This window comes from Oryctolagus cuniculus, chromosome X, assembly GCF_051225735.1.
Source record: "Oryctolagus cuniculus isolate XC-2025 breed Fujian yellow rabbit chromosome X, ASM5122573v1, whole genome shotgun sequence".
Classification (NCBI taxonomy): Eukaryota; Metazoa; Chordata; class Mammalia; order Lagomorpha; family Leporidae; genus Oryctolagus; species Oryctolagus cuniculus.
Window position 1 is genome coordinate 51,553,763 of NC_142888.1, and position 16,314 is coordinate 51,570,076.

Consider the following 16,314-nt stretch of genomic DNA (forward strand, 5'->3'; position numbering starts at 1 on the left):
CTCCTGGTCAGCTTTGATCCTCTGTATCCTCCAAGTAGCTCAACATCCCCCCAAAACTTTCTCCGCCTATTTCTTTTGACCACAGGTGCAAGAGAAACCTGGGAAAGAGGGAGGAAGGTTTAGAAGCAGCATAACCAGAGTGAGTGACAACTGACAGGCAAGCAACTTGTAGACTCCCCACAGGGACAGCTTGACTGCCACCAATGGACTGAATAGCGGCAAGTCAGACTAGCCCAAAGCCTGCAGACTTGGCAGGGAGGGCCTTGGGAAGCAGCAGTGGGAAGACAGGGAGAGGAGAGGAGAGAAAAAGGGGAGGAGAAAGTGGATACTAAAGGAGTTCAGGGTGCTTCTCCACACAATCACAGGTCATGTCTCCACCATCTTCAAGGTTATAGAGGTGGGAATGGGCTGGTCTGGTTGCTTGGCAACATCCCTCCACGCACACACACACTGAAGGCTGTTCCTTGGTAACTTGAACCCCTTTGAGACTGTCCTAGAAACTCTTGTAATTGGTGTACCGTGGGGGATGGGGTTGGAAAAAAGTGTGTGCACTCTATAGGACTGCACCAGGCCCTTCTGGTTGTGAATCTGTAGCAGTTGCAATACCCCATGCATGCTCCTGCCTTATAAGTTGAGTTTTTCCTCACATCTGGCTTTGAATGTGACCTGTTTTATTGCATCTGGGCCTGTACTCTGTGCTTGTCATCTCAAGAATGGTACCGTGAAAGCCAGTGGGAAATAGCACCATGCCTGCTGCCATCTGCTGAATCAATCCCAGCTTTCCAACTTGTCCCTTGTAGATCTATTTAATGTTTGTAGGTGCTTGGATGATAATTACAAAAGCAATCAAGCCATCACCCTAAGGCTGTAATATCTCCTTTGTGAACCAAGGAAGTCACTGATGCAATGGATAACCCTAGGTGTGTTTAATAGCACTGTGGAACTATCACGTTACACTAGTCAATGAACTTGCTGTGGCAAAGAAGCTCTGTTGCTTCTTGCAGTTATTTTGGCTTGGAAACAGTCAGTTGGGTCCATGATGAAAACTGTCTTCATCTTTATGTAAAACTCCTGCCTCTTTATTTTCCAATTTTGTGGTAGCCCTGACTCCAAATCAGAAAAGACAGCTGGTTTATTTATGTTTAAGTCATAATTCTAGTGCAAGGCCAGACTGTTGTAAATTTATACACAGGAGAAAAAATGAAAACTGCACCTCTAGATGGCAGTTGGTTTGCCCTCAGATGAGGTGTTACAGACACTGAATCTGACCCGTCTTGTTCATGAGGTAGGGAGATAGCCTCTTGAGCTGAGTGGAGTCAGGGTGAGTGGAGAACTTTGGGAGCTTGGAACAGACACTGCTGGAGATCACTTTTTCTGTCTTACCTGTCATCTCCAGGGTCCCTCCGAACAGTGAGTTGACAGAGTGGGGAGGGGGAACAAACCTGTTTTATTTTTTCCCCTTGCTTACAATTTCCTTTTTAAATACCATGAAATTCTTGGTCTGTTTTATGGTATTTCCATGTGTCAAAAACATCTTCCCTGGAAATTTGGATACCAAAATGTCCGCTAGAATTTCCTCCACTTTAAGAACAAGAAATTTAATCTTCTCCCTTTTTTAGACACTGGAACAACTAAAGTGATAAAAGCATCAGGATGTCAGAATAGGAGATTTATAGGAGAACATTCAAATTATGGTTCCTGGGTTCAATTTTGACTTTGATTAAATTGATTGGGTTTCAGGAGACGAGTGCTGTATTTGTATTAGCTGTTCTTATACCTCTCTGGTTTGAATGGAGTCCATGTAACACTGGAGTAGCACCAAAATTCAGTCATTAAACACTTGACAACCAAGACCCAGAAAGGTGTCCCAAAGTCCCAAAGCACTCAGCTCAATCAAGACCTTCAGTTGCCCCAAGTACAGGAAAGATTTTAGTGCCTCCTTGTATGAAAATCCAAATAAAAGTGATAGAAAACCTTCAGATGAAAACTTACTTGTTTCAGATGACTCAAAGTTCACATATATGTTGAAATTAAAATCACTTCTTACTAGATTCTTTCTCTCTTTCACTGTCTTTTATACTCCTGTTATTGGTGGCCTAAACATGCATTTAATCTCCTGTTTGGGAGTGTGGCACTAGTCAGGTCACATAGCAGGTCAATGGCAGAAGCCTTGGCCTAGGAGTCAGATATACTAGTCAGCTTTTCATTACTACAATGAAACACCTAAAATAAATTACTGATGGAGGAACGAGGTTTATTTTGGTTCATGGTTTTGGATGTTCACAGTCCAAGATAGCGCAGCTCCATTAGTTTGGCATCTGATCAGGGTGCAAGTGGTGGAGTGCAGGTGCAGGAAGGATCACATGACAAGCCAGGAAGCAGAGAGAGCCACCAGGCTTGACTCTCAAGCTTTCATAACAAATCCTCTTGGAAGAACTACCTTCCAAGGGCACGCCCCCAATGACCTAAGGACCTTCCACCAGGCCTACTTCCAAACTATCATAATTTAATCATGCTTCCATCCTTTTAGTGCCATCAGCCTATGACTTTGGGGATTAAAGGTTCACATGAGTTTAGGGAGCCATAGTATCAGCCTTCCTGACATCCAAGCCAGCATTCTGCCCTGTGCCGTGATTTTAAGTTCAAAGTCAGTCATTTGTTGATCGTCACTGCCCTGGCTTTTATTGTAGCTGATCCAGGCTGAGGAATGACTCCAGCCACTGTAGGGAAACTGATGGATGCTTTAAAGAACTGGCCCTCCTCTGGATTCTGTATTTGCAACTGGGGGTAAGCTGCAACTAGACAGGAGGAAGAAAGATCAGCATTGCATGGTATAGAGAATAGGCGTGAGGCAACAGGCTTCCTCGTGACAACAAACCATAGTTTGCTTTGAAAATATTTGTGTGGAGGCACTGGCACTGTGGCTCAGCCTGTTAAGCCACAGCTTGTGACACCAGCATCCCAATTTGGAGTGCCAGGTCCAGTCCCAGATACTCTGCTTCTGATCCAGCTCTCTGCTAATGCACCTGGGAGGGCAGTAGAAAATGGAGTTCCATTTTCCTGGCATTGGCCTGGCCCAGCCCTGGCTGTTGAGGCCATTTGGGAATGAACCAGCAGATGGAAGATCTCTCTCTCTCTCTCTCTCTCTCTCTCTCTCTCTGTGTGTGTGTGTGTGTGTCTACCCCTCCATCTCTTCACTCTGCCTGTCAAATAAATGAATAAATAAAATATTTTTTAAAAAGATTTAAGTGGAAAATTTCTCTGGAAAGTGATCTACAGGGGGCAGTCATTGTAGTGCAGTGAATTAAGCCGCCTATTGGGATACTCCATCATATACTGGAGTGCTTAGAATCGACTCCCACCTCTGCTTCCAATCTAGCTCCCTATTAATGTGCCTGGGAAGCAGCAGATGATGGCTGAAGAACTTAGGCCTCTGCCATCCACGTAGGAGAATTGGATGGAGTTTCTGGCTTTGGCCTGAGGTGGCTCTGACTATTGTGGGTACTTGGGGAGTGAAACAGAGGGTGGAGGGATGATTCTCTTTCTCTCTCTCTCTCTCTCTCTCTGTGTGTGTGTGTGTGTTTCTCCCTCTTTATTGTTCCTCCTTTCAAATAAATAATCTTTATTTATTTGAAGGTCAGAGTTATAGAGAGGCAGGGGGGAGGGGATCTTTCATCCATTGATTCACTCCCCAGATGGCCACAGTGGCCGCAGCTGGGCCAAATGGAAGCCAGGAGCCAGGAGCTTCTTCCAGGTCTCTCACGCAGGCACAGGGGCCCAAGCACTTGGGCCATGTTCTACTGCTTTCCCAGGCCATAGCAGAGAGCTGGATCGGAAGTGGGGCAGCCAGGACTTGAACTGGCACCCATATAGGATGCCGGCACTGCAGGCGGCAGCTTTACCCACTACACCACAGAACCGGCCCCTAAAAATATCTTTGAGGGGGAAGGCGTGGTTAGCCGGTGACCCTAACAGTCTCCTCTAAAGTTCTCCTTTCAATTGGGATGGTTCACTCCTGATTGTCCTGTTGCCTTTCTATCTACTCTTCTCCCTTGTAGTTTTCAAACTAACTGTAGACAGTACTCCCCATACACCCATATCCTGACTGTTTTCTGTTATTATAGTAGAGCCTTGTTGGCATTTCAAAAGACACTTTTATTAAAATCTTAGGGGAATTAGAAAATTATTACCCAAACTGCATTTAGCATAAAAGTTATGGATTTCTTTTTCTTTCTTTTTTTTTTTTTTTTGACAGGCAGAGTGGACAGTGAGAGAGAGAGAGAGAAAGGTCTTCCTTTGCCATTGGTTCACCCTCCAATGGCCGCGGCCGGCGTGCTGTGGCGGGTGCACCGCGCTGGTCCGATGGCAGGAGCCAGGTACTTATCCTGGTCTCTCATGGGGTGCAGGGCCCAAGCACTTGGGCCATCCTCCACTGCACTCCCGGGCCACAGCAGAGAGCTGGCCTGGAAGAGGGGCAACCGGGACAGAATCCGGCGCCCCGACCGGGACTAGAACCCGGTGTGCCAGCGCCGCTAGGCGCAGGATTAGCCTAGTGAGCCACGGCACCGGCCAAAGTTATGGATTTCTTATCCTTCAATGCTTAAGTAGCTTAACAATCTCAGTGGCTTTTTTACTGTGTACTTTCTCAAGGCCACAAATCACCTTTTCCTCACATTATGATTTTGTGTCTTGAAGAGTACGCACAACTTTGGGCCCTGCCCTATCCCTTGAGGGTGGGTGCTAGAAACACAGAAGTAAATAAAACTCCATCTGTACCCTGAAGGGCTCCCAATCTGCAGGAGTGGATGCCATCCATGCATGTCCAACCACATCACACATGATGCTTTGGGCGTCTGTAGGTGGAAGAGAGCAGATAACCAGAACCACACAATGGCAGAATGCTAGTGTGAAATGCTTTTACATGAATTTGTAGGTATTTTTCCAAAAAGGATTTGTTTATTTGAAAAGTGGAAAAACGGCAGGGGTGATATCTTTTACCCACAGGTTCACTCTCCAAATAGCCACAAGGCTGGGCCAGGCAGAGGCTGGGAGCCAGGAACTCTACCATGGTCTCCTGGATGAGTGGCAGGGGCCTAAGCACTTGGGCCATCCCCCACTAACTTTCAAGGCACATTAGCAGGGAGCTGGATGAGAAGTGGAGCAGCTGGGTCTTGAACCAGTACTGATAGGGGATGCCAGCATCGAAAATGTCAGCTTAACCTACTGTGCCACAATGCCAGCCCTGAACTTGTGGTTTTAATCATGATAACCTCATCTACTCACACAAGAAGGGTAGTACTTATTCAATAGATTGGAAATGCCTGAAGGGTCTGCAAACTCTTGGGCTTCTTGCGATAGATAATTCCATCATCCTGTAGAGCCTTGTACCCTCAGTCAGGAGCCACTGGCTCAGCCTTACTGATTCAAGCTAGCAGCTCTTTCCTACTCTGTAGAATTCCATGATTTCACACAGAACACGGCTTCCTTGAAGTTTTGATGGCAGTATTTTAATAGAAAAGGCTGCTTTAGTAATACTACAAATAGGAGGTCTGTTGGAAGAGTGTTTGTACACGTAGCTGGCAGCAAGGACTCTGAAAGAGGCAGTGGGTTTGGTGGTGCAGCACACCAATAGGTATCAGTCAGTCAGTGTGGGAAGGCTGAGCAAGCAGGCGCCTCTCCCTCCTTCCCGCCTTCCTTCCCTCCCTCCCTTCCTCTCCCTCAATAAATGTAAGCTCCTTGAGGCTGGCATCTTTATCCATTTCTGTTGTTGTATCTCCAGCTCCTAAAACAGTGCTTGGCCCTTAATAGACGCCTAGTAAATGCCAGTTAAATTGAATTCCTTCCTTCCTTCTCTCTAGTCATCACACATTTCTTGAGCCTTAACCCTGGGCCTGACCCTCTGCTTGTTTCTGGGAATATGGAGGGGACATAGAATGCAGGCCCGCACTCCAGTTGGGACAGCAGTGAATCCTGGTGCAGTGGAGACCAGCCTGTATCTCAGGAGAAGGCAGAGGAGGTGCACCTGACTTAGCACAGAGGCTGGAAGAAGCTTCCAGGAGGATGTGATGTCTGATTTATGAAGAATGATCTGGAGCCGGCCAGTTGGAGAAGGCGGGGGAGAGAATTCCTGGCTCAGGAAGTAGTCTGTGCAAGGCCCTAGATATATGAGTGAGCTAGTGTGGGGGAGGAAGCAACTGCGAGTGATTCAAGAGGAGAGGGCACGCAGTACCTCCTGACTCAGAACAAGCACCGCAGTGAAGGCGTGGGGAGTAGTGGTCCTCTCACATCCTTTTTGTGACTGGAGAGTCTTAGGGAGGTAAAAGTGCATGGTTAAAATGAACTTGGAATGTTAACTGTGGATTTCACATTCAAAGCTTTATTATCCTCAGATAGTGAGACCTGGGCAACCTCAGTCCCTCTCTGCTTTACAGACGGAGGTCCTGGGACCTCCTAGGAAGGCCAGAACAGGAGGAACTCCAAACCAGAGTGAGAAAGAGGGAGAAAGAAAACAAAAGCCTACCTTCCCCTGTGCCCCTGGTTGCATGTATCCAGTTGCACTCCAGAAATAAATATGTTATTCATATCCCTGCTTGTCTGTGAGTGGGGATACTTGAGGTGTTCTTTAAAAAGTATTTGTAGAATGGAATTAAAATTTTTTTGTTTGAGAGAGAGAACAAGAACCCATCTGCTGGTTCACTCCCCAAAAGTTCACAAAGTCCCAGTTGAAACCATGAACCAAGAACTCAATTCAGGTCTCTCATGTGGGTGGCAAGAACCCATTTTCTTGGACCATCATTCCTGCCTCCAAGGATGCACATTACTAGGGAGCTGGAATCAGGAGCCAGAGCTGGGACTCCAACCAGGCGCTCGGATATGGGATGTGAGTGTACCAACTGAGGTCTTAACAGTGAGGTCAGAGGCCTGTTCAGACGTTTGAAGTTTGACTGTATCTTTCGCTATTATTCTTTCTAAATATCATAGATTCTTCAGGTGATCTGTAATTCATCCAGGAGAAAAATCAGAAACCTATATTTTCTTTGGAAACTGGACTCAAAGAAGAGATGAGATTTTTTTTTAAAGATTTATTTATTTATTTGAAAGTCAGAGGTCAGAGTTACACAGAGAGAGGAGAGGCAGGGAGGGGGAGGGTCTTCCATCTCACAGCTCACTCCCCAGTTGGCTGCAATGGCCGGAGCTGCACCGATCCAAAGCCAGGAGGCAGGAGCTTCCTTTGGGTCTCCCACGTAGGTGCAGGGGCCCAAGGACTTGGGCCATGTTCTACTGCTTTCCCAGGCCATAGCAGAGAGCTGCATCGGAAGTGGAGCAGCCGGGACTCGAACCGGCACCCATATGGGATGCCAGCGCTTCAGACCAGGACGTTAACCTGCTGTGCCACAGCGCCGGCCCCAGAAGAGATGAGTTTTAAAAATGGATCAGCTCTTTTTATTTCAACAGGAATCATCTGCTTCTAAGAACAGTGTAATTGCCTGCCGGACAACTTATAGTCTAATCCTTTGTATCTGAAAAATTCTAAGCTCAGATTATACTTTCTCCAACCCCTGACTAGAGGCCCTGAGGTGACTGAGGTCTCCTTACAGTAACATCTTCAAGGGTTCTTTTTGTCTTTAGATGAGACAGTATCTCAGAATTGTTAGCAGTGTACTGGCCTTGTTGTTATTTACTGTGTGTGTCTTTTGAGCCAGCAGTTCTGTATCCAGGACCTTATGCTAAAGAAATAATCAGATATTGTAGGGGAGAAATGTACAAGGATCCTCACTGTGTTTTTTGGGTGTTTGTTATTACCTGGACAAATGAAAACAGTAATAGGGGACTGGTTATACAAATTTTGTTTAGTCTATGTGATAGAATAGTACACAGTTATGAAAAACCATGCTGCAATCAAATACACGAGGATATACAAAACTAAATGCTAAGTGAAAAGCCAGAGTATAAAATTGCACGTATAATGTTGTCCCCCCAAAAGCATACACACAGACACACACATGATAAAGAAACCAGAGGAGTGTATGCCAAAATGTTAACAATGGTTATCCCAGAGTGGGTGAAGTAATTATGGGAATGGGATTTTCTTTCCCCTCATACTTCTCTGTGTTTTTCAAACTTTCCCAAATGATCATATGTTACTTTTAATAAATGGAACAAACAATGGTGGCATGTTAAGGAAAAGAATCTCAGGATTTGGATTCAGCAGCTGCAGGTTCAAATCCCACTTGCCCAGCACTTCCTAGCTGCCTCCTGTGTCTTAGCCACAGTTCCTCATCTGTACCATGCGGTTAACACTACCCAGTTCAGAGGGCTGTTGTCAGGATCCAAAATAATGGGTGTGAAATGCCTGGCACATATGTCACAATCACACACACCACCACTAAATACTAACTAAGCAGATGAAGTTCCCTGAAGCTCTTGGAATCCCTGGATGGGACTACGGTCCAGATGAAGTTATAATAAGAATGTTTTCCAGACAGCTCTGAATTGCAGCCATTCTTCCCTTTCCCAGAACATGGAGAGAATGCTTGTGTGCCCAAGGAGGAGCCGCATCTAGCTGTTGAGGCTGTCAGCTCAGCTCTCCCCACCCAAGGATTTTCCTGAATTGACTCCTGCCTTCATTCTGCCCCACTGACATCTGTTCACTGCCTAGCCAGCCATCAGGGAAAACATTCTTGGGAACCGAAGCTGGGGCACCACTGAGAGTCCTGGCAGCTACGAGATGTTTATTGTCACAGAGAATATGTGGTCCTGGTTGACCACGGAATTTGCCAGGCTGGGATATCAAGGAGGGATTTTAATGAAACAGCAGAGCACGGGTATGGACCAACTGGCCAGGCAGTGTGCCCTGCCTTCAGGTAGAGCTCTTGCACAAGTGTCTTGCAGATTCTCTGTCTTCTTCCCCTCCTGATTCTGACTGGGCTCTCCAGATTTATAGGACCAGACTAATTTAAGGGTAAAGAAATCTCTAAGGATGTTTTGCTGCCGTATTGAGCAGCTTGCTGGAGGGTCCAATGGGCCTAACTCTTAGCAGTGTGGATACGGAGCAGGTAAACCCTAAACTTGCAGCCAGGCAGCCTCAAGGTCATGGGCACACCTTGGCAGAGACTATCCAGTGCCCAGACCACCAGCCAATTTAGTTATCGCCCCGGGTAGAATCCTTCACACTACTTGTCTGATTGCATTTTTCATTTTTTAATTTAGGCCTAAAATTATATAGATCCTGTTGCAAATCCTAATCATCTAGAGAACTTCTAAAAATTATTGCCACTATGACCTCACTCCATACCAATAAAACCAGAATTTCTGGGGACTAAGGCCCAGGAACTAGTATTTTTAAAGATTCCCATATAGCCCATGAAGAGCCCCTGTTATATTATAGACAGTCAAAACCAGAAGAGGCCAGTCCAGGGCTTCCCAACTAGTTTTCTCACATGATCATTTACAAATTATAATATACCTGAAGACAATGAATATGAGCTATGCTAATTCAAGCTTAGACTAAAGCAAGTGATAAAAATGGGATTGTGGATATATGCATTGAAAGAAATCATAATACCAAGTTTTATAGTGTGCTTTTTTTTTTTTTTGACAGGCAGAGTGGATAGTGAGAGAGAGAGACAGAGAGAAAGGTCTTCCTTTGCCATTGGTTCACCCTCCAATGGCGGCGCACCGCGCTGATCCGATGGCAGGAGCCAGGTACTTCTCCTGGTCTCCCATGGGGTGCAGGGCCCAAGCACTTGGGCCATCCTCCACTGCACTCCCTGGCCACAGCAGAGAGCTGGCCTGGAAGGGGGGCAACCGGGACAGAATCTGGCGCCCCGACCGGGACTAGAACCCGGTGTGCCGGCGCCGCTAGGTGGAGGATTAGCCTATTGAGCCGCGGCGCCAGCTATAGTATACTTTTTAAGAGGCAAAAAAGAAATTAGAAAATAAAACCACTTCATTTTATTAATAAAAAGAGTATATGTTAAGGTAGATTAAACATATGTTATGTATTTTTTAAAGATTTATTTATTTACTTGAAGGAGTTACTCAGAGAGAGGAGAGGCATAGAGGGAGAGAGGGAGAGAGACAGAGAGAGACAGAAAGAGAGAGAGAGGTTTTCCATCCGCTGGTTCATTCCCCAATTGGCCGCAACGGTTGGAGCCGCACACATCCAAAGCTGCAGCCAGGAGCTTCTTCCAGGTCTCCCATGCGGATGCAGGGGTCCAAGGATTTGGGCCATCTTCTACTGCTTTCCTAGGCCATAGCAGAGAGCTGGATAAGAAGTGGAGCAGCCAGGACTCGAACCGGCGCCCATATGGGGTGCCCACACTGCAGGTGGCAGCTTCACCCGCTACGCCACAGTGCCGGCCCCTATGTTAAATATTTTTTGCTGTAACATTTCATGAAAAATCAACATTTTAAACAAAAACAACGTATTTGGGTTTTTATGTCATAGCCATTTAACCTCACACATGGTGTTACCGAGTTGGAGCCTTTCATCAGATCAACCTTAATTTACTTTTTTTTACAAAAGAATGTAAAGATTTCCTATGGACATGTTTGTTACAGGCAATAGGAAAGAAACTTCCAATGCGTAATATTTACTGTTTCAAATTAGGCTAAGCCAGACATCACAAACACAAGTTGAAATGGATGCCTCTGAATCAGCGTGTAGATGAGACTCTGTTCCTATGTCCTCTGTTGCAGATAGATAAACGCATCCATATTTGTGCATACTAGTGAGAGTGACTGTATAAACGCATTGAGTATTTTTATAGTCATATATACTAAAACAAATGTAGTTTAGAAGAAATGGTGCTGATTTGTTTTTCCCCCTCATTATTCCCACAGAAGTAGTTTTAGAATGTGGCCTAGGCCAGTAGCCACCTGAAGAAAGGTAGAAAGTCCAAATGCATCTCCAGGGTGAGTGGTTGTGTGTTTGAACTTCCAGGTATCCTGAGGTACTGAGGCTTCCACTTAGGTGACCCTGTCAGCAGATCCCTGGGAAATACTGGCACAAAGGGAACAAGAGTAAGGACTATAGGGAACACTTTTAGCATCTGCTCTGCCTGCTGTGATCAGACAGGAGAGATGCTAAATATAATTAATCCCTATAGTTTGCCTCCCAAGCGATACTGAATAGCAAGAACAATCAGGAAGAGGCTGTGGCATCTTCAGGGGGTTTTCTCTAAGAAGGCTGAGATGTGTGTTATCAGGAAGATGTCCACTCAGAATGCTGGAAATTAAAGAGAGGATAAGTACTGAAAAGTGGGAAACAATCCAGCTCCAAGGACACTTAGCTATTCAGAGAACTCATTTTTTAAGGATTTTTAAGGATTCTAGATAGCAAAATTCTCACTGTATTCCAATTTCCAGCCTGCATTATTTCTTGGGATAACAGATTACATAAGTTTACTTACTCTCATTGTGAAATAGCCCAATGAAATATTTTTACATAATTCTGAGCTACTGAAAACTAAAACAATGCAATTGACATGCGCAAAGGTTTTACCAGTTGTGCCTGTAGCTCCCCAGACTACCAGATGCTGTGGGGAGTAGGGTGCTTTTAGATGCCAGCAGAAACTGGTAGCATGTGTGCAAATAGCTGTCCCCTCCAGGTAGAAGGATGGCGAGAAGGGAAGGGTGCCTTCGATTAGGAAAAGCCACGGTGTTTGGTGGAAACTTTAGACAAAGGCACATCCTCTGGGCATAGCTGTTAGAAAAGATCACCTCTCTGAGCATAACTGTTAAAACATGGTGTATCTTCTGAGTGGGCTAATTTTTGAAAGTCACCTTCTCTGAGTGTAATATCTAACATAGTCACTTTCTCCATGTGCGTTCAGACAGGACTGGGTCTGGCCAATCTGTCCGCAACTTGAGACTCCTTTAGCTTCTCTGATTCTGTTGTGTCCCTCTTGTGTTTTGCTCCACGTCTGCAACCCTTGGTTCCTCCAAGAATACCGTTGTAGGAATATAGCTTGCACAACAATATGACTTGACCTAAACAACTGGGTTCCCCCAGGCACCAGGTATCCGAGGGTGCTTCAAAAAGTTTGTGGAAAATGGAATTAAAGGGTATTCGTTTTACTACACCACTTTGGAAATCCATGCGAAGTTTTTTTTCATAATACACATTTTCCACGGACTTTTTGAAGATCGCTCAGGCAAAAATAGGTCAGAGACAGACTCTGTTCTTGAGGCACTGACAGAATGCCCCCTGGTCAAACCCACTTTCTTCAACTGGCCCTATTTTCTGTCTGCTCCATCCCTGCTGCGTCTTTCCAGGCAGACATGCTGTGGTGAGGCACCGTCTATCTTCCACATGCGGGGGCTGCAGGCTGCTGTTGGATGGACGTTTCCAGCTCTTGGCTGTGGCTCCAGGCTGTGTCCATTTTGTATGATGAACAACCAGAGCTACTTGTTAATGGGGTGGCTTATTGCTTCTGGGTTCTGGATGGGAAAATGTCTACATCACTTTGCATTTTACTATTGTTTAAAAACTTTGCCGGGTTCTGCTCAAATGTGCTTTGAAATGGTGAGTTTAGGTACAGCTGAGATTTTTTTCCCTTTAATTTTCCTGTTCTTTAATAAAGGAAAGCAGTTTATCTTTAATCTGGTGATTGAGAGCTGGCTCCAAGGGCTAATTCCTACAATATTCATGGTACTAAGCCTGTGGCAGGCCCTGAGCCAGGTATTGTGATACTGAATTGGTAAGACTTACCTTTTGCTCTTGAGTCTCAACAAATATTCAGGGATGTAGTATGGGAGGAGACAATCTAGCTACAGACTACAGGGCCCTGTGTGAATCACATATAGCACAGAGACAAGGAAGGCTTCTATAGACTTTCCCTCTCTTATCCTTCTGGAAACTTCTAGTCATTATTCAAGATTCCCACTCCAGTATTCCCACCACTTTACAGGCTTCTCTGAGCCTGATATGTCCCTCTTGTGTTTTGTTCACTTCTGCAATTCTTGGTTCCTCCCCTTGGTCCAGAGAGGGAGGGAGAGAGAGAGGGAGAGAGAGAGGGAGGGGGAAAGAGAGAGGAAGAGGGAGAGAGGGAGCACTTTTAAAAAATGTATGGAAAAATGAAAATAAGAGTATTTGGGTGCAGTTGTTTTAAAAAACATGCATGCTTTTTTTATAATGCACATATTCTGTGAACTTTTGGAAGACTCTATGTATTGACTCATCTTGAATTGATTCTTATTTCTTTTCCTTTACTACCTCTTGAAAGTAACATGACTCTCTTCTTTGGAACTTGGAAGAACACTCTGGCTGTTCTTTGGCCTAAGATGAACCAGAAGCAAAAAAAATTAAAGCTCTCTCTCTAGGAGAGCTAAAGCCTGTCTTAAAGCTTGTGGGGATTTGGAAACAGGATGGAACTACTGAGGCCTTCAGATCCTGATATGTTTAGAAGAGTGTGAAGGGTTTCCTCTAGCCCAGGGGCAATTAGAGTTACATTAGTTGCTTGTGAGCTAATGGCAGGCTTTTTGGGACTAGAAAGAAGCCCTTGTTATGAACCTGGCTTACCTTCCCTATTTTGCCCCAGTTGTGTGTCCAATTCCAGTATTTGCTATCAGGAGTAATTTTTGATTCTTAGCGCTGAGGCTCTGTTTTCTGTTTGTCAGAAATCCTGTCTGAGGAAAGACTGTGAAATAAAACAACATCACTGCTGAATTGTTAGGCATTGTCATCTTTAAGGGCAGGGACAGTGACTGACTTAACCTTTTTTCTTTACTATTTGATTTGGAAGTACATACACTGATGATGTTGTCAAATGACTAAGTGGCCTAGTAGGAGGTGGATTTTTGTATTTATTTAAACCTTTGCATGTTATCTAATAAATCTGCTCTACCAGTTAATGCTTGCCATTAGCTATTTTGTTTTATATATATATAAATATATATATATATAGCTGTTTACACTGTGAATCGTACAACTGAAAGGTCATTTGTTAACTCCTAGATATATTGTCTGCAATAGAATACAACACTCCCAAATCAGCAGTGGCATCTGGGCTAGGGCCCTTTACCTTCAGAGATCAGATCTCCCATCAGACTCCTCAAGGGCTGTATTCTGTCCATGTCTGTGTTTCCCCACGGCTTTGGTGTGCATTCAGTGCTCAATACATATTTGCTGAACAACTAACAGATCAAGGGAGTAGCTTGTTTTTGCACTTCTATTTGGCTAGTCAAAAAAAAAAACCTCAGGTATCAGAAAGTTACATATGTTACAGCTAAATCATTCCATTTTACCTTTGCACTTGACATAATCCCCTTTTCAAAATCTGAAAAAAATCTTTGTGCAAAGACCCATGGTCTTTATTATTACATAAAGGTACTTCAAAGAATTCGTGGGAATGGAATGAAAAGATAAGTTGGTTTTGGTGCAGAAACATTTAACATCCATGTATATGAGGAGTCCTCAAAATATTCTCCCTTATATGAGGAGCTAAAATGTTTTTAAAAAGTCAAAACACAAAAAAGAAATATCTGCTTATATCAGTTTTGCTGAAAATACAGTGTTTTGTCTATCTTCATTTTAAATATTTGCCAAATTGTTAAGAAATATATACTACTATAGGTTTAATGATTTGTGACTATTTTAAAATTTACTTTATATGAATGAAGCTGAGCAACATTTCATTTGATTATTATTTTTAGCTCTTGCCTATTTTCCTGCTCAACTATGGTCCTGTCATTCTTACGTATTGAACAAATCTTTAGTTAGTGGAGTGTTAAGCTTTTGTATATAATGTCAATTTAAAATGTTATCTCAAAAAGTAAAATTAAAGGTATTGTTGGAAATATGTAATATGAGGAAACTAGGCATGAATTTCAAAAGTTTTTGCACCAAAATAAGCTTATATTTTAATTGTATTTTCCATGAACTTTTTGAAGTCCCTTCATGTACTGGCTTATTATGAACTTCTTAGCAGCCCTGAGCATTATTACTCCTACTTGAGAAATTTTTAAATGACTCAGAGACATTAAAACTGACTTACCATGGTGCAAGTGAGGAGATTGTGAAGATGAGGAAACCATTTGCACTATTTTGGGCACCAGAGAAACAGGAGTGCACAAAACAGGTAAAAATCTTTGTTCTCATGGCACTTATAGATAACCTATGATTTATTACTTTTTCAATTACCCTCTGTCAAATCACTATTGGTTTTAGTTTTCAGTCTTGCCTATATTTAATTTTATTTATTAAAATATTTATTTATTTATTTATTTATTTGAAAGGCAGAATTACAGAGAGGCAGAGGTAGAGAGAGAGGTCTTCCATGTTCTGGTTCACTCCTCAGATGGTCACATTGGCCAGAACTGAGCTGATCTGAAGCCAGAAGCCAGAAGCCAGGACCTTCTTCTGGGTCTTCCATGTGGTTGTAGGGGCCCAAGGACTTGGGCCATCTTCCACTGCTTTCCCAGGCCATAGCAGAGAGCTGGATAGGAAGTGGAGCAGCCAGAACTCGAACCGGTGCCCATATGGGATGCCAGCACTGCAGGTGGAGGCTTAACCTTCTAAGCCAGGGCACTGGCCTCACCTTGCCTGTATTTTAGAAACGCCTAGCACACTTTGAAAAAAAAAAAAAAAACACTGATATGTGTGTGCGTGAGTGTGTGTGTGTGTACTTGTACATGCCTGTGCACTCAAATTTTAAACCTTCTCTGGGGGTTTTAGTATGCAGTGAAGCTTCAGAGTGACTGGTTTAGAGCAGTGGTTCTCAATCTTAGCTGCTTATTAGAATTGCACATGCACACACACACACATTTCTGGGCTTTATCCCTGATACTAATTTACTTAGAAACTTTGAGATTTTGTCCAAATATTTATCCTTTGAAAATGTGTCTTCTCAAATGGTGCTGCTGAGTTACTAACTTTGGAGTGTGGAGCTTGCATGAAACCGTTGGGACAAAGAACAATTTGGTACCGTGATCACAGACTGTACCCATCACCTCTCAAGCATATGGATCATTGGTCTTTCATTTTGGCAACAAATATTTATTTATGTTTCAAGAATTTTAATGGGCATATAATAGTTGTACAGTGTGATTGTAATACATGTATATAATGTGTGATAATCAAATTAGGGTGATTAGCATGTCTGTCTCCTTAAACATATATCCTTTCTTTGTATTGAGGAGCACTAAATTCTTCTCTTCTAATTCTTTATACAACTTCTAATTCTTTATAAGTTGTTGTGAACTGTAGTCACCCTACTGTGCTGCGGAACATTAGAATTCCTTCCTCCTATCTAACTGTATTTTTATACCTGTTACCAATCTCCTTTTATTTCCCCTCATCCTCCTTCGTGA

At 43.7% G+C, this 16,314-nt stretch overlaps 1 protein-coding gene and 1 long non-coding RNA gene across 4 annotated transcripts in view; one reads left to right on the top strand and one right to left on the bottom strand.

The window, feature by feature from the left end:
- The window catches only part of NHSL2 (NHS like 2), a 304,501-nt gene that overhangs the window by 3,071 nt on the left and 285,116 nt on the right, over positions 1-16,314 (top strand). The window lies entirely within an intron of this gene.
- LOC149119639 (uncharacterized) overlaps positions 10,006-16,314 on the bottom strand; it is a 29,763-nt gene continuing 23,454 nt past the window's right edge. Inside the window, exon 2 of the long non-coding RNA XR_016228477.1 lies at positions 10,006-10,248. This is a non-coding gene — a long non-coding RNA (uncharacterized LOC149119639). The remainder of the gene's footprint in view (positions 10,249-16,314) is intronic.